Source organism: Zootoca vivipara, chromosome 14 (assembly GCF_965207765.1).
Source record: "Zootoca vivipara chromosome 14, rZooViv2.hap1.1, whole genome shotgun sequence".
Lineage (NCBI taxonomy): Eukaryota > Metazoa > Chordata > Lepidosauria > Squamata > Lacertidae > Zootoca > Zootoca vivipara.
In genome coordinates, this window is record NC_142597.1 from 12,096,596 (window position 1) to 12,120,143 (window position 23,548).

Sequence of the window (23,548 nt, forward strand, 5' to 3'; positions counted from 1 at the left end):
CTTCCAAAGGAACTAATCGCAAACCAATATTTAAGAATAGATTGCTCCAGGGATGTTTCTATAACATAAACACTGGGATTTTTTATTTTTTATTTTGAACACCACAGCAACAGGCAAGGAGATATTTAGCAGACAAAGTTAATGTACCTTGAACAGCAGCATTGAACAACCTTGTTTTTATCTGTAAGTGGAAGCAGAATTTTAAAGTTTACAAGGATTCTAAAGTTCATAGATGGGGTAGTGTGCTCCAAAATAAACAGGGGGGGGAAAGGTAAAAGGCATTCACTTTGAATATTATATAAAGGCCATGGAAACATTCAGCGATAGTTCTGTGGCCAGACGTTGATGGAAAAGTTGCTGTGTGTCTACCATAAGGAACTGTGAGACGGGAAAGTGAGTGGTTATAACAAAGGATGGGAAATTTGTGATCCTCCAGATGTTGGACTACAATTCCCATCATCCTTGACCATTGGTCATCCTGTCTAAGACTGATGGGAGTTGTAGTCCAAGAACAGTTGGAGGGCCACAGGCTTGCCAGCCCTGGATTATTAAGGAGAAACCAGGGCCCTCAAACAAAATATGGAGTTTATTTTCCATAGGAATGGTGGCACAATTTGAAAGAACTGAACTGCCACAAAGGCGACGGCCCAATGGTAGAGCATCTGCTTTGAACACAGAAGGTCCCAGATTCAACCCACAGCATCTCCAGGTAGGGCTGGGAGAGACTCTAGCCTGCAACCCTGGAGAGCTGCTGCCAGCCAGTGTAGACAATACAGATCTAGATGGACCAATGGTCTGGCTCAGAATAATGGTTCTCTATGTTCCTATGAAGGTCAAATACCCACTCAGTCATCAAAGCTCAGCCACTTGGTCTCTCAGCCTAACCTATTCAACATGGTTTATGTGAAATAAATTCAAAGGGGCATCATGAATCACACCCTGAGCTCTTTGGAGGAAGGGAGGAATTAAAAATAAAATAAAAATAGTAGCATGGAAGAGGGAATTTCAATCTTTTTACAGCTTGATTTACAGCCATCTCACCCTCAAGGCATTTTGTGTTACATAGGGTTGCCATATTTCAAACAGTGAGAACCTGGGCAGAAAAGTTACTGAGCTTCTTTGAGCAAAGTTGTTGAGCTTTATTGACAAAATAAAGTAAAGCTTTTTTTGTGTGTGTGGAAAATCAGCAAAAAACCCAGCACTGCCAACATGGGCTGCCATTTTTCATGATTTTCACCCAGACACTGCTGCTGGCTACAGCGTTCCTGATATTCTGGATGTATGGCAACCCTAATGTCTCGGTCACTGTGCACTCTCTCCTCTTAGGATCTCTGTCTCCAACTGTACCCTCAATGGCTACCCTTTGCCATTCTGTCATATATGAACTCAGTGGCTGTACCCAGATTTTTTACCATCTCAACAATGGTATTGGGCCCCTGATCCTTTGTTATCCTGTGATATTTGTTGAGAGCTTTGTTTTTCTGATTGCTTCTGGTCAGTGCTATTTTACTAGAAAAAGAGGTGCCAGAACTCAACTCTTTCTCTTAGAATGGCAATAAGCACCTTCCTGAGAGATGCTGGAACTCACCTGAGAAATTCCAAAACTGACCTAAAAGGTGCCAGAACTGAGTTCTGGCAAGATCCCCCTGAAAAAAGCGCTGCTTCTGCGTATAGTTATCCTATCTGTACATATCATTATGGACGCGGGTGGCGCTTTGGTCTAAACCACTGAGCCTCTTGGGCTTGCCGATTGGAAGGTTGGTGGTTCAAATCCCCGCAATGGGGTGAGCTCCCATTGCTCTGTCCCAGCTCCTGCCAACCTAGCATTTTGAAAGCATGCCAGCGCAAGTAGATAAATAGGTACCACTGTGGCAGGAAAATAAACAGCGTTTCCATGCGCTCTGGCTTCCGTCACGGTGTCTCATTGCACCAGAAGTGGTTAAGTCATGCTGGCCACATGACTCGGAAAGCTGTCTGTGGACAAACGCCGGCTCTCTCGGCCTGAAGCGAGATGAGCGCCGTACTGGACTTTTGACTGGACTTAACCATCCAGGGGTCCTTTACCTTTTTACCTATCATTATATTTCTAAGCCAAGGACAGGGTCCCCAACTTTTTTGGGGGCCAGTCTGAAACATTCTGAATTTTGAAAACTGCAGTGGGCACCAGTCACAAAATGGCTGCTATGGGGGACATAGCATGATAAAAAAAATGTATGTCCCATCTAAATGAGCAGGAAAAGAGACAGGACCAAAAAGTGGGATACTGCTCTGCAATCTATGGGAAAAGGATACTTACATCAGTCACCTCACTGAAGGTCATCTCTACCTAATGTATATTCAGAGTACACTCATTAAAATTAGTGGACCTAAGTGAGCCATAACTATTGTTTTCAATGAGTCTCCTCAGAGTAGGACTACAATTGGCTATAACCCTCAGCTCAATGGTCAAAGAAAGGCAGGATACAAATGGAAGTAATGAAAAGCAATAATGTATCATATATTTTCCTCTGGTACTTAACAGCAAACCAGAGAGTGAAAAAGATACTGGGCTAATAGATGCTTTTGAAAGTAAATACAGTACTCATCTCACTAGAAAGAAGGGCGGCCTGAACCTGCTATTTCCCCAGGACTTGTAACCATCTAAATGCAGTTAGCAAAGAAGAGCTATTCATGAGGTGCAAAAGGGTTCTGTTCTGTAGATTCTGACAAAAGATCATTTGCACAGATCCTTGGACTTCCTGGTAACTCTTTTGCAGTTATAACTCAGAATCCAAATCTGAATGAGATACCTGGTGTACCATGAGCAAATGAGTCTGCTGGGGTTCTTTTTTTGCCGGGGGGGGGGGGGAGACCTAGCAAAACTGTTTCCCCTTCCACATCACCATTATTATTATTATTATTTTAAAAACCCAAACTCTCTGAAACTACAGACACCCCTGTTCACAGCTACTTAAACACCCTTTCCGAATTGTACAGAGGAATTAGCAGTGACAATCCTTTTGCTAGTTTGCAGCTCTCACTAAGAAAAATGTCACTAAAAAATGGACTCTCTCATTTTTAAGGGCATCTAATTGGAATGTATTCCTATAAGCAGAAATCTATGTATCAAGAGCCTAAACGGCAAGACACTATAAAGTGGGCAGGGAATCATTGAAATCCTGCCTCTATCCTTGTGACAGATACCTAAGGAAACAGTGTACAGAGTTTTCCAAACGAGAACTTCAATTTAAGCACAAACTGTCAGCCATATAGTGATTCTTATCCAAGTTACAGTGACATGCAGTTGGAATGCCTTTGAAATCCATGCCATGGGGAAACTGGAATAAATGAGACTGAATCTTAAGATTCTCCTCTTACTTTTGCTGGAACGCTGCAGCATTCTTAAGGGTAACTCGTTACGGCTCTGGTGATCAACAACCAGTTTTTCACGTACAACACTGAGGCTTGTATGTGGCCTTCAGGTCATAAGCTTAAATGTTTAATACATTTTATCCTGCATTTCTGCCATGGGGATCAAGCCAGTGAACAGCAGATGTAACTGCTAGCATCATACCCTCCAGATGTTATTGGATTCCAGTTTTCACCAGCCCTGTCCTATTGCAAATTGACCCCAAACAACTCTACTTAGGGGCTGTGCATATGCTCAGAGCATAATATCACATCATTTTGGACTGATGTACAGTGGTGCCTCGCTTAACAAATGCCCTGCTTAACGAAATTTCTGCTTAACGAAAGGTTTTTTCTAGCGGAGGTTGCCTCGCTAGACGAATTCATTTTATGAAAAATTCGTCTAGCGAATCGCGGTTTCCCATAGGAATGCATTGAAATTCAATTAATGCGTTCCTATGGGCAAAAAAAAAAATTCAAAAAAAAAATTCAATGCATTCCTATGGGATTTGCTAGACGAATTTTTCGTTATAAGAAAAGACCCGTGGAACGAATTAAATTCATCTAGCGAGGCACCACTGTACATGACTTCTATCTAAATAAAAAAGAAGTAATTCCCGGGAAACTAAGAAAGGTGATTATGAACAAAATTGGACCCGAACTCCCAAATAATGTAAATTAAATGGACATAGAATTGGTAATATTAATTTGTGGAATTAACATGAACAATTGCAAATAGACAAAGGATGAAACCACTAAACTAAAAAAAAAACAAAAACAAAATATAACCCATTGTGTTTTCATTGATTCTATGCCCATGGGTTGGGTATTTGTGGTTAAATAAAAAGCTTTGTTCAAAAAAAACCCCACAGAGATATTAAGACAAGGTGAGCTTTGTTCACAGGATCAAAATACAGGTGGGCTGAACACAGGGAGTAGATGGGAATAATGCAAAATATTTCCACTCTGCACTCTGTAATACATGGAACCCATGAATGCATTAAGAATGCATTTATAAAAGTGCATTTATTTCATAAAATTTATATACCAAAACAAAACAAAACAAAACCCTTGAAGTGGTTTATAAAAAGATAAAACAGTAAGATCGAGAAAAAATCATAACCATGCTTTAGAAATATCCATCCATCCATCCATCCATCCATCCATAAATATTTATTTTATCTTCCCCCCCCCATGGATTCAGACTTTGTGAAAAGAAGTAGATGAAGGCTTGGAAGAGGACCTACAATATCTCTGTATGGGTCACAGAAGGTGAAAGGAAGAACAATGGTCTGCAAATCAAGGAACAGGGCATGAAGGTGGGTGGACATTCAAGAAGAGAGGAGAAAAATGCCTAGAACAGCCTTCACCAACCTGGTGCCCTCCAGATGCTTCAGTCTACAGCTTCCATCACCTCCAGCTAATATGGGCTCATAGGGATTGCCTCTGGAGGGCGGCGTGTTGGGGAAGGTTGGCCTAAAGACAGAAGGGAGAGTGGGGCTGAATTGTGCATTTTCACTGGCAATCGTGTATGTTCTGCGAAGTAGTCTTCCAGCGGAGGGGGGGGGTGTTGAATGCTTTTGTATTTTTCTTAAAGCATCAAGCTTTTTAAAAACTAATCAGTTAAATTGTTAAAAACCACAGGAAGAGATTTCTTCCTGGAGCCATAATACCCTTAGAGTGTCTTCAAATTACTTCTTTCAGTGGAGAAGGAGACCGATTTACATTTGAGTATTTTCCACCCTAACAGATCTCTTCTATTTTGTTTTTCCTAAGCCAACATTGGGGGTGGGGGCCCATAAAGCCTACTGTGTGTGTGTGTGTGTGTGTGTGTGTGTGTGTGTGTGTGTGTGTGTGTGTTGTGATGGGACAAACAGGACCTATATCATATTGCTGTATCCACACATTGCAATTCAGGTGTTGGGGGTTATCTTATTGTAGTGCCCCACTAAAAATAACTTTGAAAAGGCATCCTTTAAAATGGAAATACGTCCGTTCCCCATCAATTCCGTATGCAAAGTAGCTTTTTGTTGGTTGGTGGGACTTACGGAAATCAATCTGCTCCACTGTTGTGTATGTGATGCGATGGAAAATGCGGTGCTTTCTATGGAGTCTTCTCTGGGAGCCGCTTGTCCTTTGAAACTCTCCCCTCTGCCCTTTCTCTGCCGGTTACACAAAAGCTGCTTCTTCCAGCCACAGCAGAGCCACCTGAGAGGAGACAGATAAAACCATCAGTTGCAAAGAAGGAGGTGCTTCCTTTAGGGGAAATACTTTCCAAAGGCAACCACCCCTGATAAGCAGCAGAAGCCAAAATCAGCCCGGATCTTTGGAAACAGCCATTGGCCATGGGATCCTACCTGATCTCAACTAACATCATATAGAGAGATAGAGAGAGAGAGAGAGATGGTTTATCCATTTGTTTTCTTGAGATTAGAACAGACCCTATTTTTCTTCTCCCTAATTGCGCATCGAGGTCACAGAACTCCCCCCCTCCCCAATAAATTCACACACACACACAGCAATTTAAGTTTAAGGTTTTTGGCATTATTTTGGCCACAACTTTATTTAAATATAATCAAATGTGAGTGGTTGCTTAGGCATTGGTTAATCCATCTGTCCCCAACCCTGGGTGGTAATAATAATAATAATAATAATAATAATAATAATAATAATAATAATAATAATATATTTATACCCCGCCCATCTGGCTGGGTTTCCCCAGCCACTCTGGGCAGCTTCCAACAGAAAAATAAAACACAATAATCTATTAAACATTAAAAGCCTCCCTGAACAGGGCTGCCTTCAGATGTCTTCTAAAAGTCTGGTAGTTGTTTTCCTTTTTGACATCTGTTGGGAGGGCATTCCACAGGGCAGGCGCCACCACCGAGAAGGCCCTCTGCCTAGTTCCCTGCAACTTGGCTTCTCGCAATGAGGGAACCGCCAGAAGGCCCTCGGGCAGAATGATGGAGGTGGAGACGCTCCTTCACGTATACTGGACCGAGGCCATTTAGGGCTTTAAAGGTCAGCACCAACACTTTGAATCGTGCTCGGAAACGTACTGGGATAGATCTGCACTAACATCCTCTAGCCATCTGTGGAAGTCAGTAGGTAAACACTCCCTGAGAGAGGACGGGGCAGGGTACCACAAACCCTTCAATCTCTCCCCGAATGTTCCCCAAGGATCTGTGTATGGCCCAATCCCCTATTGGGGTATTGATGAGAGCCCTTCGAACCCCAGGATTCCTTTAACGGAATACCTCTATAAGCAGCAGCAATTTTGTGGGGTAGCCTAGCCTTTTCAGGCTCCTCTTACCAGTCAATTCTAACCAATGCCTAACCGCCAACCTTACAAGTTGTGATGATTTGCTACGCAGTCGGCAAAAACCAAGTGGCAACAGCTAATCAGCCAATTGGACCAAATTCCTACTGGGCCCCTGCCCCGAGGCAGCCGACCCCATGACAGGCACAGCAATGTCAATCGCAAGAGAACCTTAAAAAGAGGGCAGGCGGGCGGGAGATCCAATGCCTTTGGCAAAAGTGAAACCAGAACCAACTCACAGGGGTTTATAAATGCTAGAGCTGTCAGTCATTTAACTTGCAATGTAACTTCTTCCCCAGCAACAACACAAAATGCCCAGTTACCCTGTGGCCATCTTGACTAATCTGCCCAGCAACCCAGGGGTCGTTCTGTTTCCCCTCCCGCAACACATGTTCTCATTAATTAGAGAACCCGCTAAACCAAAAGCAAAACATGGTCTCTATTTCCCCCCTGATTTTCAGTGCCATCCTGAAAATCTACTTTCTGTCAGTGGACTTGACAACTGATTAGTTACAACTTACACTTTGCATGTTTATGGGGGGGGAGGGGAGTAATCACTATGACTTTAACTCCATGTTACATTGGTAAGCATAATTACACAATAAATAATAATAATAATAATAATAATAATAATAATAATAATAATAATAATTGTAAGGGGGAGACAGTATAGAGAACCTCCCCCGTGCATCAGAAGTAGCTCCTCCCCCAGCAGTGATGAAAGCGCAGGAGCTGAGGAAGCCTGTCAGGAAGTGGAGGGAGAGTGCCGGGGCTCTGGCAGCATGGGAGAGCCCCGGCTACACAGGAGGGAGGAAAGAGAGGGGGGAAAGGGGGAGAAGGAAAGCATGGAGCATAGACCCTTTCCTCCAGTTCTGGAATTACGCAGGAGAAAATGGGGGAGGAGGTTTACTGTCCCAAGACTCTTATGTTGGAGGAAGTCACGGGGAGGGGCAGTGCCGGATTCTGCATCGGAATGAGCAGACACGTTTTCTACACCTATCTCACTGTAAATAGACTGCACCAATAAAACACTGTTGAAAGACAAGCATGTGGAGAATCGTTACTCTGGAGTAGTCGCAAGAAACCCTGATAATAATAATAATAATAATAATAATAATAATAATAATAATAATAATTTTTGTATCCCGCCCTCCCCTGCTGGAGCTGGGCTCAGAACAGCTAACATCATATAGCACAAACATCATATAATGAATCATATAATGAAACATGTATGGTTTTTTCAAAAGGAGGTGGACTAGGCCCTGGGGTTAAAAACCACTGGGACGGAATGGAGTGAAGCCTGCTGGTTTAGTCCAATCCACCCCAAGGGCAGGACTGGCACCGCAGCCCGTCTCCCATTGGCCAAATAGGCAGAGAGCTGTCGTCCACTTCATGGGCCTGAGTAAAGCCAACAAGGGTTCACCCAAGCCCGGAAAACCCCCCCCCACCTCCACCATGACTGCCAGATCCGGGGGAGGGGGGTGCATTGTCGCTGTCCCACAACAGCACCCATCCTGGTGGTAAGCATCATTACACAACAGATGAAACATGTGTGAATGGTTTTTCAAAAGTTTCAACCGCCCGCCCTCCCCCCCTGGATTGTTCTGGTTCCTCCCAGGGGGCGCTATGACCCACTTTGGGGTCTGTACCAAGGATGGAGAACTTTTGGCTCTCCAGGTGTTGTTGGTTGGGCTCCAGCCATCCTCAGCATGGCCAATGGTCAGAGCCTATGGGAAATGTAGTTTGGAGAGTCACAGACTTTTCATCCCTGGCTACACTGACTGGCAGTGGCTCTCCAGGGAATAATAATAATAATAATAATAATAATAATAATAATAATAATAATACAGTAGAACTTCTACTTACAACCCCCTCAGGTTACAAATGCTCCAGGATACAAACTCCGCTAACCTGGAAGAGTTACCTCGAGGTGAGAACTTTGCCCCAGGATGAGAATGGAAAATGTGTGCCGGCGGCGCAGCAGCAGCAAGAGGCCCCATTAGCGAAAGCACGCCTCTAGTTAAGAACAGTTAAGGACCTCCGGAACAAATGAAGTTCGTAACTAGAGATACCACTGTAATAATAATAATAATTTTATTGCTTATACCCCACCCATCTGACTGAGTTTCCACAGCCACTCTGGACGGCTTCCAGCAAAATATAAAAAATAATAAAATGTCTGACATTAAAAACTTCCCTGAACAGGGCGGCCTTCAGATGTTTTCTAAAAGTTGTGCAATTCCTTATCTCCCTGACATCTGATGGGAGGGTGTTCCACCACCGAGAAGGCCTTCTGCCTGGTTTCAGAAAAGGGTCTTTTCCAGCCCTTCCTGGAAGTTGCCAGGGATTCAACCAGGGACTTCCTGCGTGCAAAGCATGTATTTTACAACCCTTCCCTACAAGTTTGCATAGCAATCCACAGAAACCTGAAAATTAATTGTCGTTCCGGCACCCTGAAAAACCATTTTAGCTGTTACGTTTTGCATGTGTGGGATTGCCTGGAGAGAATATGCTCTCCCAGATCTTACTCCTATTTCGCCATGCCTTTCAGTTTTCTTGAACTGCAGGACTGTTTGATGGCTGTGGTCCAAAGAGCTACGGCAGCCAGGCATGCCTGAGTCTGAATTTTGCATTTGCATTTGTTTTCTTTGGATATTTACACACTGGCTGTTTTCTCTGGAACGGACATCATTTCTTCACTCTGTTATTACAGAGAATCCAGATGATACTGCTGCCACAACATTGCATACCCCTACTGTCCTCCAACAGGGCCTCAACCAGCCTTTCTCCTGTAGAATGGCAGAGCACTACTGATGTACCTGAAACTTGATGATTTAGATCTGCTCATTTTTGCACATTTACCCTTGTTTTTCTTAAGGCAATTGTCTGAACATGTGAATGCTCAAAGTGTGGATGGGGGCAGAGGCACCCATGAAGACACCCACTCACACCCACATTCTCATGCTTGTCCTCCCTGCCTGGTCAGTCCCAACCGCCTCATGTTGCCAAGGGAAGATCTGCATGGGGCATCTTCTCGCACTTGTCTGAATGCAGATAGAACCCCCTGTACAATCACCACAAGCAGGCTTTCCTCACGCTACATGGGGAAGTCAGGCACTGAGCAGGGACACACACATGAAGACATTGGGGGCAGGAATTGCATGCATGCCCCTTCCCTCTCCACTGCTAGCAAAGTCACTCAAACAACACAGACGGAGTCCAGAGATAAAGGAAACCCTGACCACACTTTACTGAGGAATCTGAACAAAAACAGTATATAATTTGAAGAGAAAGTAACAGAGAGCTTTTGCCTTTCTTCAGATCTTGTCCACGGCAATAAGGCATCCAACCAAACATTCAGAGGAAAACTCCCTTAAAACTACACAGCCAATCAGAGCATGTGTTACCCCGGTGAACATCCTGCCACCGAAAGGGAACCTTTTCAAAGAGGTTAACATTTCACAAAACAGGTTTTCAAAAGAAGGAGAGAAGAGATGAGATTAAGTGCCCTACTTGTTCCTTCCTAAATAACAACCAAAACCGAAACTGACAGTTCTAGGTTCTAGTCTCTGAATCAGCTGCTGTTCTTCAGCCATCATTTAAAAAGATTTCAGCTTGTTAACTCTGACAGTCAAGAGACGTCCATCAGATTGTTCAGAATATCAATATCAAACAGCTTTTTGACAAGATACTGAAAAGCCCCAAACTCCTTTACTCAAACTCAAGCAGTCTATAGAGTGAAAAGAGTGCAATTAAAATGGCTTTTAATGAACTGATATCAAGGCATTACTTGTTTAGTTCTATTGACTAACCAAAGCTTACTGTTAGAACTTGAACCTTGCAGACTTAGTTCAGGAGTGCTGGCAGGTTGAAAACCCAAGCCTGTTCCTTTGTTCCACCCCGCTTGTATTTCAGCAGCCCCAAACAGCTACAAAGTTTTAACACGGCAAAGGTGCAACTAGACAAGCAGATAGTATGGTGCAATGTGTATTAATTCATGTGCCTCCCCCCTCCTCCCATGGGCTCTAATTTCCCTTTACTTCCAATTTAGCAGCCATTTGCAATTGTATTCAAGCCAGACAACCTAGGTCTGCACCAAACAGAGCTTATCTACAAGCCACAGTGTGCAGTTTGTGGACAAACTATGCTATAGACCAGGCATCCCCAAACTTCGGCCCTCCAGATGTTTTGGACTACAATTCCCATTTTCCCCGACCACTGGTCCTGTTAGCTAGGGATTATGGGAGTTGTAGGCCAAAACATCTGGAGGGCCGCAGTTTGGGGGTGCCTGCTATAGACAAACCATAGTTTGCTTAGCTCAGATATAATGGTAAACAATCGCTGTGGGTTAAACCACAGAGTCTAGGGCTTGCTGATCAGAAGGTCGGCAGTTCGAATCCCTGCAATGGGGTGAGCTCCCATTGCTTGGTCCCAGCTCCTGTCAACCTAGCAGTTTGAAAGCACATCAAAGTGCAAGTAGATAAATAGGGACCACTCCAGCGGGAAGGTAAACGGCATTTCCGTGCACTGCTCTGGTTCGCCAGAAGCAGCTTTGTCATGCTGGTCACATAACCCGGAAGCTATCTGCGGACAAACGCCGGCTCCCTCGGCCTATAGAGCGAGATGAGCGCCGCAACCCCAGAGTCAGACACAACTGGACCTGATGGTCAGGGGCCCCTTTACCCTTTAAATGAACAAATAAATAAATAAATATCAAATAGATTCAGTACTTGTTAGCATAGTTTATGATTTTAGAATTTTATTATGTTTATTGTACACCATTCTATCCACCTGTCAATAGTTTAATGAGTTGGTGGACTTTAAATATTTGAATAAACAATGAATAAATAAAATGGAAAGTGAGAAGAAATGAGAGCACACAATGGGCAGAGGGAACACCAGGCTTTGCCAAATTGTTCGTCTGGCAAAGCAACCCACAGACATCGCACCAAACCATGTTTAAGGAACCACAAGACTCTCTTGCATCAATGGGTCTACTCTGAGTAGAACTTACTTGGCCACAGCACACCTTAAATAAAACCAACCAACCAACCTGTAGCCCAAAACTTCTAGAGGGCACCATGTTGGTTACCGCTGATCCATGACCCTGTATCAGTTTCTTAGGAACAATGACTTCCCTTGCTCCATAACTGCATTCCTCTTTGGATGCATAGATGCGAATGGCCTTTGCTGCTGAAAGTTTGTCTTCAAGAAATATGCTGCAGCCAGACTGCTTTGCAAGGGCATCCTGGATTTACGCTGCTACAGCTGTATGCCATTCGAGCAACTGGGGATTAATAAAACACATTCTGGAACAGAAGAGAGCATCTCGGGTGACACTGTCGCCCCTGACATTCTCGAGCCTGGGGGAAATAAGCAGATTTTCTCCCCATAATTAATGCTCCACCTTGTTTTCATTTTCCCTACGACCGCCCAAAGAAAGCTTTCAGGTTGAAATATCCCACCTAATCTCATTTTCTCTGCCACTAAGCCATACCTTGAAGTGTAAGTGCAACAATTTATTTGACAGGGGAAGAAGAGAGAAGGCAAAACGAAAAGGGAATGAGGGAAGGAGGAAACTACGGCCCATGTCAAGCTGCCTGAATTTACAGCGTTGCTCTGCTCCTTGCCTTGTGCTGCTGCAGACCATGTAGGAAGGCCATATCCTCAAACATTTGACAGATTGGGGGTGGGGAGGATTGGGTGCTTGACACTAAGGGAACACGAGGCGCTTTGCAGTATGGTAGTGAAAAACGAAAATGAGAGAGCCACTTGAAGTAGTTGGAAACCCTGCCCAATGTTTTTTTGAAATGCTATCTGCAAAACACATGCTTACCTCTTAGATTCCAGAAAGCACGTTTAACAGTGCAATCCTCTATAGCAGGCATCCCCAAACTGCGGCCCCCCAGATGTTTTGGGACTACAACTCCCATGATCCCTAGCTAACAGGACCAGTGGTCAGGGATGATGGGAATTGTAGTCCAAAACATCTGGAGGGCCGAAGTTTGGGGGTGCCTGCTCTCTAGCAGAGGAAGAGAAATAAGACACATTTCCCCAGTCCTAAATTTAGTTCTCCGCATTTCCACGTCATTTTGAGATTTTTTAAAAAATATTCTTTTACACACATTTTTGTATGCAATTTTGTTCAACATGCACATTTCTGCAAAGCTTTTTTTTTTTTTACTGTTTTTGTTAAGTTGCATAATATCGGCATTTTGGTACACGTTACTTGGCCGGGGAACTGCATTGCAAAATCGGGAGAAGTGCAGACTCCGAAGGACTGGCTATGCTTTGGTCTGGGCGCTGTTTTGCAAAGTCCAAATCAGGCTGATTGAAATGCAAATGAATTTCTCCCCCATCCCGAAGCCCACCCCACTTCACTGTGAAAAAATGCAGCAGCGCTACACCCATACTTTCAGAAATGAAAGGAAAGCAAGAGGACCTGGGCAGATTTGGCCCCAGAAGGTAAGCCCTGGCCTATGGGATGAATCATTAGGGTAAGTGAGAGTTGATCCCTTCTTTCCTGCGAGGGTGTTAGGAGTCCCAAGAAAGCTTTCTCTCTCTTGAAAAAGACCATATTGGAGATACTTCAGCTTGAAACTTTAGTTTAGTGCAGAAAGTCTGAAGAGATTTATGATTAACCTGTTCTCCCTCCAGCCAACTGGCCCGCAGGCTACAGAATGGTCAGTGGCGCAGATATCAAGCTGTTTCTCCCCAGATGCCTAATTAACAGAGAGGGCTGGCTCTACTGGAGCACCATGGGAGGTAAGTGAGTCTGCAAACTGGGGGCGGGGGTAGAGGCTGAATCGGCTAACAAATTAGCTGCAGCTCAAACTCTTATCAAACCGCCTCAGTTTGCATACTGATCCCTTGCGACGCATACACCACCCCGCAAAAATGAGCCTGGATATACACTGCCCTAAGAAAACTCAGAAAGTCCGTTGCGATGAAGGAAACAGAAGGAACTTGTGTGAATGGAATATGGCAATATCACGAGGAAGATGTGAACAAATAAAAGATAACGAAAGGTGTGTCTGGGGGTGCTAGGACCAGGAGCCTACAGCATACCATTGCAGCTGTCCTACATGGCAACCTATCGCACCGTACGGCTGGACTGGGGGAACCACAAGCCTCGAGGCCCATTGCTGCCCCCCAGACACCTCTGCCTGGCCCTTGGGGCGCTCCCCAGGCTCCTCCTCCTCCTCCTCTGGGAGACAGTGTGGTGTAGTGGTTAAGAGCGGTAGACTTGTAATCTGGGGAACCAGGTTCGCGTCTCCACTCCTCCACATGCAGCTGCTGGGTGACCTTGGGCTAGTCACACTTCTCTGAAGTCTCTCAGCCCCACTCACCTCACAGAGTGTTTGTTGTGGGGGAGGAAGGGAAAGGAGAATGTTAGCCGCTTTGAGACTCCTTTGGGTAGTGATAAAGCGGGGTATCAAATCCAAACTCCTCCTCCTCCTCCTCCTCCTCCTCCTCCTCCTCCTCCTCCTCCTCCTCCTCCTCCTCCTCCTCCTCCTCCCTCTCCTCCTCCTCTTCTTCTTCTTCTTCTTCTTCTTCTTCTTCTTCTTCTTCTTCTTCTTCTTCTTCTTCTTCTTCTCCTCCTCCTCCTCCTCCTCCTCCTCCTCCTCCTCCTCCTCCTCCTCCTCCTCCTCACTGGTTCTACTTTGCACCTTTCTTGACTGTTTTTGCCTGGCTAGAATAGCACCCTTGAACTTGTCTCAATCAGGAGGGACGGGTGTGGGTCTGTGAGAAACTAGCCTACTGTACAAGGGCAAATTTCCCTTTTGCTGCCCGGCCTCTGTCTCCACCCCCACTGTGTGGCTCCCAGAAGGTTGCCCAGAAGAGAATGTGGCCCTTGGTCTGCAAAAGGCTCCCCAGTATTATAAGAATTTAAGGTCTCAAATATGTAAATTCAATGTACAAGGCAAACGCGTACATAAATACATAAACCACAGGTCTGAAACAGTACAGGAAGACAGTCCTGAAACCATTTTGACTCTCCCAAACTGACCAAAGGTTTCTCTGCAAGGAGGGGGGAATGAAAAAGCCTCCCCATTGTCTCTGTGCTCACAAATACTGCCTTAAGGGCACATTTAAGGTGTGAATAGGGTGAGGGAGCCAGCATTTGTCCACAGACAGCTTTCTGGGTCATGTGGCCAGCATGACTTAACTGCTTCTGGCGTGACGGAACACCGTGACAGAAGCCAGAGCGCATGGAAATGCCATTTACCTTCCCACTGCAGCGGTACCTATTTATCTACTTTAAGGTTACCAGACGTCCCTGGATTTACAAATCAGTCCCCTGACAAAATCCTATCATTCCTACTGAAGTTGAAAAGTGTCCCCGGATTCATTGGAAAAAATCTGGAAACCTTAATCTTCTTGCACTGGCGTGCTTTCGAACTGCTATGTTTGCAGAATCAGGGACAGAGCAACAGGAGCTCACCCCATCGCAGGGATTCGAACCGCCGACCTTCTGGTCAGCAAGCCCAAGAGGCTCAGTGGTCTAGACCACAGTGCCACCTGAAACTATACTAAGCCCAGGGCACTGGGAAGGATGCTTTGCACATGAAATGTCCCATATTCTAACCAGTCATAAGGACCAGGCGCAGCTGGTCATAAGAAACACCTTCTGGAGAACTGCAGTCACAATAGGCAGTACTAGGTGAGATGGACAACAAGTCTGACTTTATGCCAGACTATTATATGTCCCTGATGGCAGAAAGCGAGGAGGAATTAAAGAACCTTTTAATGAGGGTGAAAGAGGAGAGTGCAAAATATGGTTTGAAGCTCAACATCAAAAAAACCAAGATCATGGCCACCGGTCCCATCACCTCCTGGCAAATAGAAGGGGAAGAAATGGAGGCAGTGAAAGATTTTACTTTCTTGGGCTCCTTGATCACTGCAGATGGTGACAGCAGTCACGAAATTAAAAGACGCCTGCTTCTTGGGAGAAAAGCAATGACAAACCTAGACAGCATCTTAAAAAGCAGAGACATCACCTTGCCGACAAAGGTCCGTATAGTTAAAGCTATGGTTTTCCCAGTAGTGATGTATGGAAGTGAGAGCTGGACCATAAAGAAGGCTGATCGCCGAAGAATTGATGCTTTTGAATTATGGTGCTGGAGGAGACTCTTGAGAGTCCCATGGACTGCTAGAAGATCAAACCTATCCATTCTTAAGGAAATCAGCCCTGAGTGCTCCCTGGAAGGACAGATCGTGAAGCTGAGGCTCCAATACTTTGGCCACCTCATGAGAAGAGAAGAATCCTTGGAAAAGACCCTGATGTTGGGAAAGATGGAGGGCACTAGGAGAAGGGGACGACAGAGGACAAGATGGTTGGACAGTGTTCTCGAAGCTACGAACATGAGTTTGACCAAACTGCGGGAGGCAGTGCAAGACAGGAGTGCCTGGCGTGCTATGGTCCATGGGGTCACGAAGAGTCGGACACGACTAAACGACTAAACAACAACAACAAAATTATATGTCCCACTTTGTACAAAAACCATTGCTGTTAGCACAAAGCAGATCCTGGCAGTCCAGAGGAGGTCTGCACCCTGCTTGCTTCCAGGAACTCTGGAAGACATAATGCATGCACTTTTAGGTTATTGATGCTTTTGTGCACGTGTATGGGAGCGGAAGTGTCTGGCCACGTGCAAGTGTACAAAAACGTGTACAAAAAATGCCACGTGTACAAAAAATGGAAAAGGGGGGAAATCTCCAGAGAGGAATTCAAACATATAGCCAGCACGTGTAGAGACAAAGTCAGAAAAGCTAAAGCACAGAATGAACTCAGGCTCGCTAGAGAGGTTAAAAGCAACAAAAAGGGCTTTTATGGGTATGTCCGTAGCAAAAGGAAAAACAAGGAAACAGTGGGGTCACTCAGAGGAGAAGATGGTGAAATGCAAACAGGGGACAGAGAAAGGGCAGAACTCCTCAATGCCTTCTTTGCCTCAGTCTTCTCCAAGAAAGAAAAAAACGCCCGACCTGAAGAATATGGAGCAGATGATTCAGCAGGGGAAACACAGCCCAGAATAAGTAAGGAGGTAGTACAAGAATACTTGGCTAGTTTAGATGTATTCAAGTCTCCAGGGCCAGATGAACTACATCCAAGAGTATTAAAAGAACTGGCAGAGGTGATTTCAGAACCACTGGCAATAATCTTTGAAAATTCCTGGAGAACAGGCGAAGTTCCAGCAGACTGGAAGAGGGCAAATGTTGTCCCTATTTTCAAAAAGGGGAAAAGAGAGGACCCAAACAATTACCGCCCAGTCAGCCTGACATCAATACCAGGAAAGATTCTAGAGCAGATCATTAAGCAAACAGTCTGTGAGCACCTAGAAAGAAACTCTGTGATCACTAAAAGTCAGCATGGGTTCCTGAAAAATAAGTCATGTCAGACTAATCTGATCTCATTTTTTGACAGAATTACAAGCCTGGTAGATGAAGGGAACGCTGTGGATGTAGCCTATCTTGATTTCAGCAAGGCCTTTGACAAGGTGCCCCATGATATTCTTGTAAAGAAGCTGGTAAAATGTGGGCTAGACAATGCTACCATTCAGTGGATTTGTAACTGGCTTACTGACCGAACCCAAAGGGTGCTCATCAATGGCTCCTCCTCATCCTGGAGAGTAGTGACTAGTGGGGTGCCACAGGGTTCTGTCTTGGGCCCAGTCTTGTTCAACATCTTTATCAATGACTTGGATGATGGGCTTGAGGGCATCCTGAGCAAGTTTGCAGATGACACCAAATTGGGAGGGGTGGCTAACACCCCAGAGGACAGGATCACACTTCAGAATGATCTTAACAGATTAGACAACTGGGCCAAAGCAAACAAGATGAATTTTAACAAGGAGAAATGTAAAGTACTACACTTGGGCAAAAAAAATGAAAGGCACAAATACAGGATGGGAGACACCTGGCTTGAGAGCAGTACATGTGAAAAGGATCTAGGAGTCTTGGTAGACCACAAACTTGACATGAGTCAGCAGTGTGATGCAGCAGCTAAAAAAGCCAATGCAATTCTGGGCTGCATCAATAGGAGTATAGCATCTAGATCAAGGGAAGTAATAGTACCACTGTATTCTGCTCTGGTCAGACCTCACCTGGAGTACTGTGTCCAGTTCTGGGCACCACAGTTCAAGAAGGATACTGATAAGCTGGAACGTGTCCAGAAGAGGGCAACCAAAATGGTCAAAGGCCTGGAAACGATGCCTTATGAGGAACGGCTTAGGGAGCTGGGTATGTTTAGCCTGGAGAAGAGAAGGTTAAGGGGTGATATGATAACCATGTTCAAATATATAAAAGGATGTCATATAGAGGAGGGAGAAAGGTTGTTTTCTGCTGCTCCAGAGAAGCGGACACGGAGCAACGGATTCAAACTGCAAGAAAAAAAATTCCACCTAAACATTAGGAAGAACTTCCTGACAGTAAGAGCTGTTCGGCAGTGGAATTTGCTGCCAAGGAGTGTGGTGGAGTCTCCTTCTTTGGAGGTCTTTAAGCAGAGGCTTGACAGCCATCTGTCAGGAATGCTTTGATGGTGTTTCCTGCTTGGCAGGGGGTTGGACTGGATGGCCCTTGTGGTCTCTTCCAACTCTATGATTCTATGATTCTATGATTCTAAGTCACCTCTGTGTGCTATGAATGCGAATCAGTGTGAATACCTAGGAGTGTGTGCGTGTAAAGATGATATGAAACAACCGTGATTAGATTTAACGCCGATTGCTTAATGTGAAATCTGGCTGGCTGGCTGGCTGCACTGGGCCAATAAATAATAGAAAGTCACTGTGCCCTGCAGAAGCTGCCCACATACTGTTTGGCCTCAGGCAAAAGAAAGGAAATTCAGCACCCACAAGGTCTAGAACAGTGGGATTAATAACACATCAATTTTAATGCGGATTCCTTCCCCCTGCTTCATAAACAGCAAAGTGAATGTTTGAGCATCTCAGCAGGGGGTTAATGAGGACTCTGATTAGTTATTCAGATTTCCTTGCACTGCCTCTATCCATCCTACTAGAGGGGGAGGAGAGGAGGATGTAAAAAAGCAGCTCTTAAAAAAAACCCCAGCAACAACAACAACTACCACACACACACACACACACACACACACAAAATACATTTCCTCCCCACTCCTGTTTTTCCAAGCCAGCTCCAGCTACACCTTGCAGATTCAATACTATGTTTCTCTTGGTGCTTTAAACTTTTCAGAGAGCATGGAGAGAGAGTCCTTAGGTATACTGTATTATTCCTACCCATCTTTCTTGCCCCACCAATAATCAAATATGGGGATTAACATCACTTGAAACTGTGCCTCTTACAAGGCAGCCGACCCTTTGCATAAAACCTCAGTGTCTGCTCAGCTTCTTTATTGGAAAATTAACCCTCCGACGGCCCTTTGACAAAGATGTACGTCTGGACTGTCAAAGGAACCCAGCCTCTTCAATTAGAATTTTTGTAAAATTGTAAATGGTTGGGATATCTGCAGGCAGTGCTGTTTTTTTCTCTCTGGGGGTATGCGGGGGTACGCACACCCCTAAACATTTTGTGAATCTAAGTTTGGCCTCATTGAGGGGCATTATTTCAATATGAGCAGGAAAATGAGAGTAAACATTTTCTTTAGGAAAAAAAGCACTGTCTGCAGGTGAAAGGCAGGTGTGTGTGTGTGTGTGTGTGTGCGCGCGCACCCAAGATTAGGAACCCCAAGCAGAATATGCAGCAATAGTTCAGGGTGCATTTTAAAGAAAGGAAAAAAATTAAATTAGAATCACAGCACATAGGAAATTGGCTTTTACAGAAATATCAGCAAAGGTACTTGTTCCTTTTCACCAGGAAGTTTATTTCCTGGCTCTCTAACTTTATGATGAATGGCTGTCTCTCTCTCCCTGCATCTTTTCATTTCTCCCGGATAGGGCTAAGTGAATCTGCCACTTTTGGTTTTTCTCGGTTTCTGGTTTTTCAGTTTTTGCCATTTTTTTCCAGCAAGAAAGTCTGCATGAAAATTTATCAGCATTTTACTGCTGGTTTATTATTTATTCATTTGTTACGTTCATATCCCACCTTCTCCTCCAAGGACTTAGAAGTGGCGTGCATGCTTCTCTCCCATCGCATTGAATTCCCACAACAACATGGTAAGGTAGGTTGGACTGAAAAGCAGTGACTGGACTAAGGTCACCCACAGAATTTCATAGCCAAGTGGGGATTCGAACTCCCAGGCCCTCATGTGACACTCAAATCACTATACTACAATGGCCCTCGATGTCTGCTAATATACACACATCTTTGTGTGGAATTTTGCCTTTTTGTACATATTATATGGCTGGAGAACTACATTGCAAAATTTGGAGAAGTGCAGATTTGAAAGTATGGCTGTATTTTGGTTCATATATTGTTTCATGAAAAGGTTTCTGCTAATGTAAAGGTAAAGGTAAAGGGACCCCTGATCATTAGGTCCAGTCGCGAACGACTCTAGGGTTGCGGCGCTCATCTTACTTTATTGGCTGAGGGGTCCGGCGTACAGCTTCTGGGTCATGTGGCCAGCATGACTAAGCCGCTTCTGGCGAACCAGAGTAGCGCACAGAAATGCCATTTATCTTCCCGCCGGAGTGGTACCTATTTATCTACTTGCACTTCGACATGCTTTCGAACTGCTAGGTTGGCAGGAGCAGGGACCGAGCAACGGGAGCTCACCCCGTCACGGGTTTTCGAACCGCCGACCTTCTGATCGGCAAGCCCTAGGCTCAGTGGTTTAGACCACAGCGCCACCCGCGTCTGCTAATGTACACATCTTCAAAGGCAATTTTGCCTAATATCCACATTTATGCAGAACAACTAAGCATAATGCATTTTTGTATGTTATTTTCATCAATATGCACATTTTTGTAAACATTACTTAGCTGGAGAACTGCATTGAAAAATTCAGAGAATTTTGAACGATGGGTGTGTTTTGATTCTTGCATTGCACGAATTTGGCCTTTTCACTGCCGAACGCAAACTGAATCAAATCTACCCCACATCCCTAATCTTAATATGTGCTCAACAACCTACAAAAGGAGCTGCTTTATATCAGGTCGGCTTAGTAGTCCACATACCTGGTCTGCTGCAAACAGATTTTATTGGTGCATAGGATACAAGATCAATAAGCACTATGTTTGTAGAGGACTGAGGCAGGGGGTGAGAAGGGAGAAGGGTCTCGGCACTGTAGGCCTGGCTGCTGTCAATGCTATCAAGACTGAGCAGGCAGAGCTGGTTTTGTGATATGGCTGACAAACCAAGAGCTTCATTTTATGACCTGAATTTGATTGTTGCCAGGAGGAGTGTTTGTTCCTGTCTGTGACCCGGCGAGAAGCTATGCTTTGAAATGAACTAGAAGGGGGTGGGGAAGCTAACACTCAAGTTTAGCAAAACAAAAATAAAGCAGGAGATCGGTAGGTAACACCTAAGATATTCCAGCTTCTTTCTCAGAACGAGAAATCTGCTTGGGATAATTGGGTTCCAAATCAATGCTAGTGCTTCTGTCCCCCTTTCTGATGCTCCTTTCACGCCACAGGATCTGTGGGATTATGAGACTGCGGCTTTTGGCATACCTGCACGGTGAGCTAAATTTCATGCACACCGGTGGGCGTGGTGTGACACAACATCAACCACAATTGGTCAACATTGCCGCCACCCCCAACCCTTTCTGTGCATGTCTTATTCTGTCCCCCCACGATTCTCCCTTCAAAACAGAAGGAAAGAAATTCCACTGCCATGCTGCCCCAGATTTTGGCACGTCACTCTCGCCATTTACATTTCTCCAAATCCGCTTCCATCTCGAGAAATGTGATGGGGTGCCTTAGGGCATTTTTAGTCAATGTTCCACTGGTGACTGCAGATCTGGTCACCCGCAATCTGCACATTCAAATTGCTGGTCCCTGTATAAGTCACAGCTGTGATTGATGTGCTAAGGATGATGGCATTGCTATATGTGCTCATGGTCTTTCTAAACTAAGGATAGGCAACATGTGGTCCTGAACTACAACTCCTAACTATTGGCCATACTGGCCAAGGCAGATGGGAGTCCTGGCCCAGCAGCTCCTGAATGGTCACAGCTTCCCCATCCCTGCTCACTTCCTTGAAGTGTCTTATGTTGCATTACCAGCACAATTTGGAACAACACGTGGAAATGCCCTTATATATGCATATTCCAAAAAATAAATAAATGGTGAAATTCAGCTGCTTCTGCTTGTTTCAGCTGAACTGACAGAGAGCAGCCCAAATAACAGAGGCAACAAGTGAGAAATGCCCTTTAAGACGCATGTTAACCCAGGAAGAACACGGGGTTTGCAGCTGTTGTACGTAAGGCGCCATCAAAAGAAACTTCACCCCTGACTTTGAAATCAAGCCCTGAGATCCTGGCACCTTTCACAGATGAAGAGGGCCTGTAATTTTGCCCCTACGCTAGGGATGAAGGAGAAATTCAGTTCAGAGCTCGTCCACACTTCCACTTGCTTCATGTCTAGAAAGCTTGGGTCCAAGAGGTTCTCCGTGTGTGCCATGCTTTCTAGGCAGGACTCCGAGCAGTTTTGCCTTTGCCCTGCTACTTTCCTCTGGAAAACCTGCTCTTTAGCGCTAAATTCAAACAAAGGGCAATCAGTGGAAAATCCAATCGCTGTTTCTTCCTATTCAGTGCTATCCTTCAAAATTCACACTTCTCCTAATTTTGTGGTGCGGTTCTCAAACAAAGCAATGTGTACAAAAATCCATATATTAGGGAGAAGTGTGCATAAAAAAAATACATATGAATGAAAAATAACATACAGAAATGGATTGTATATGGGCAGACTGTTTGCAAACAGATAAAAATATGTTTATTAGGAGAAAATGAAACTAAAATGCTTGTGAATTTTCCAGGGGATTTCAAATTGCTGCAGAAATGTGGAGAACTGAATTTGTGTGGCCAGGCAGAGACCCCCCGACCCCAGGGAGGAATACTTACTCATGACAATGTGTTATGGGATTAAAATTGGCCACAACTTTATTAAACTTTCAGATGTAGGGAGACCTTGGCTTAGGCATTGGGCATTTATCCCTCCCAGTCCCTGTCCGGGGATCTGGGGAACATCAGGGTTATCCAAACTGTGTGGGGATTGGGCTGGCTCTGGAAAACGTCTGTTTAAGCAGAGAGCCCGCCCCCCATTTCACCGCAATGCAGGGGAGAGCACTGACAACCTAATGGCGTATGGCCAGTGACAACCCCTTTAATGGGGAACCCTGGGATTGCCGCCACGGGGGGGGGGGGCGTGGGTCACCGCTTCACACCCCCTGCCCCATTTAGGGAAGATAGACTAAAGGATTCCGCTCAAGACCTGAAACCGCCAAAGTTGTGACATTTTGGCTACGGGGAATGCAAAACCTGCCAATGCAGGGAAATTCCGTCCCGGTCCCTCAACAGCAACCATCAATCACCGTAGCAGTGCCCGCATACCTGTAAAGAAGAGGTTAACCTGCAAAAGGAAGGTGTAAACTCGGGGGGGGGGAGAAGCTCTGGAGCCGACTGAGGACTCCCAGGTAAGTTCCACCCTCTATTGTGTGTGCAGGGCGGTCCTAACCCTACCTGGTCAACTCTCCTGGCAACACCTCCCCAGCTGGGATTGGCTAACTGTCTGAGGTTAGGCAGGAACCTCCAGGTATCCAGCTTGTGGAGGCGAAGCCAGGCTGAACTGCTGGGGATCGTGTAGGATCAGGTGGCTGCACGCGACCCCGCAAAAAGCGCCCCCCCATTTGAAGTGGGGAGCGGTCATTAAGACTTGAAAATTGAGAAACCGGGGAAACTGAAATGGGCAGCTCATTCCATCCCTACCCTAA

At 45.1% G+C, this 23,548-nt stretch overlaps 1 protein-coding gene across 6 annotated transcripts in view; it reads right to left on the reverse strand.

Annotated features, from left to right (window-relative positions):
- PKNOX2 (PBX/knotted 1 homeobox 2) overlaps positions 1-23,548 on the reverse strand; it is a 411,946-nt gene that overhangs the window by 167,367 nt on the left and 221,031 nt on the right. For 5 of the 6 annotated variants that reach the window (XM_088658020.1, XM_088658019.1, XM_088658018.1 and 2 more), the window contains one exon: positions 5,436-5,595. The gene's annotated coding sequence lies outside the window, so the exon portion shown is untranslated. Of the gene's footprint in view, positions 1-4,761; positions 4,864-5,435; positions 5,596-23,548 lie in introns of all 6 variants that reach the window. The other variant, XM_088658017.1, reaches the window with a different exon arrangement.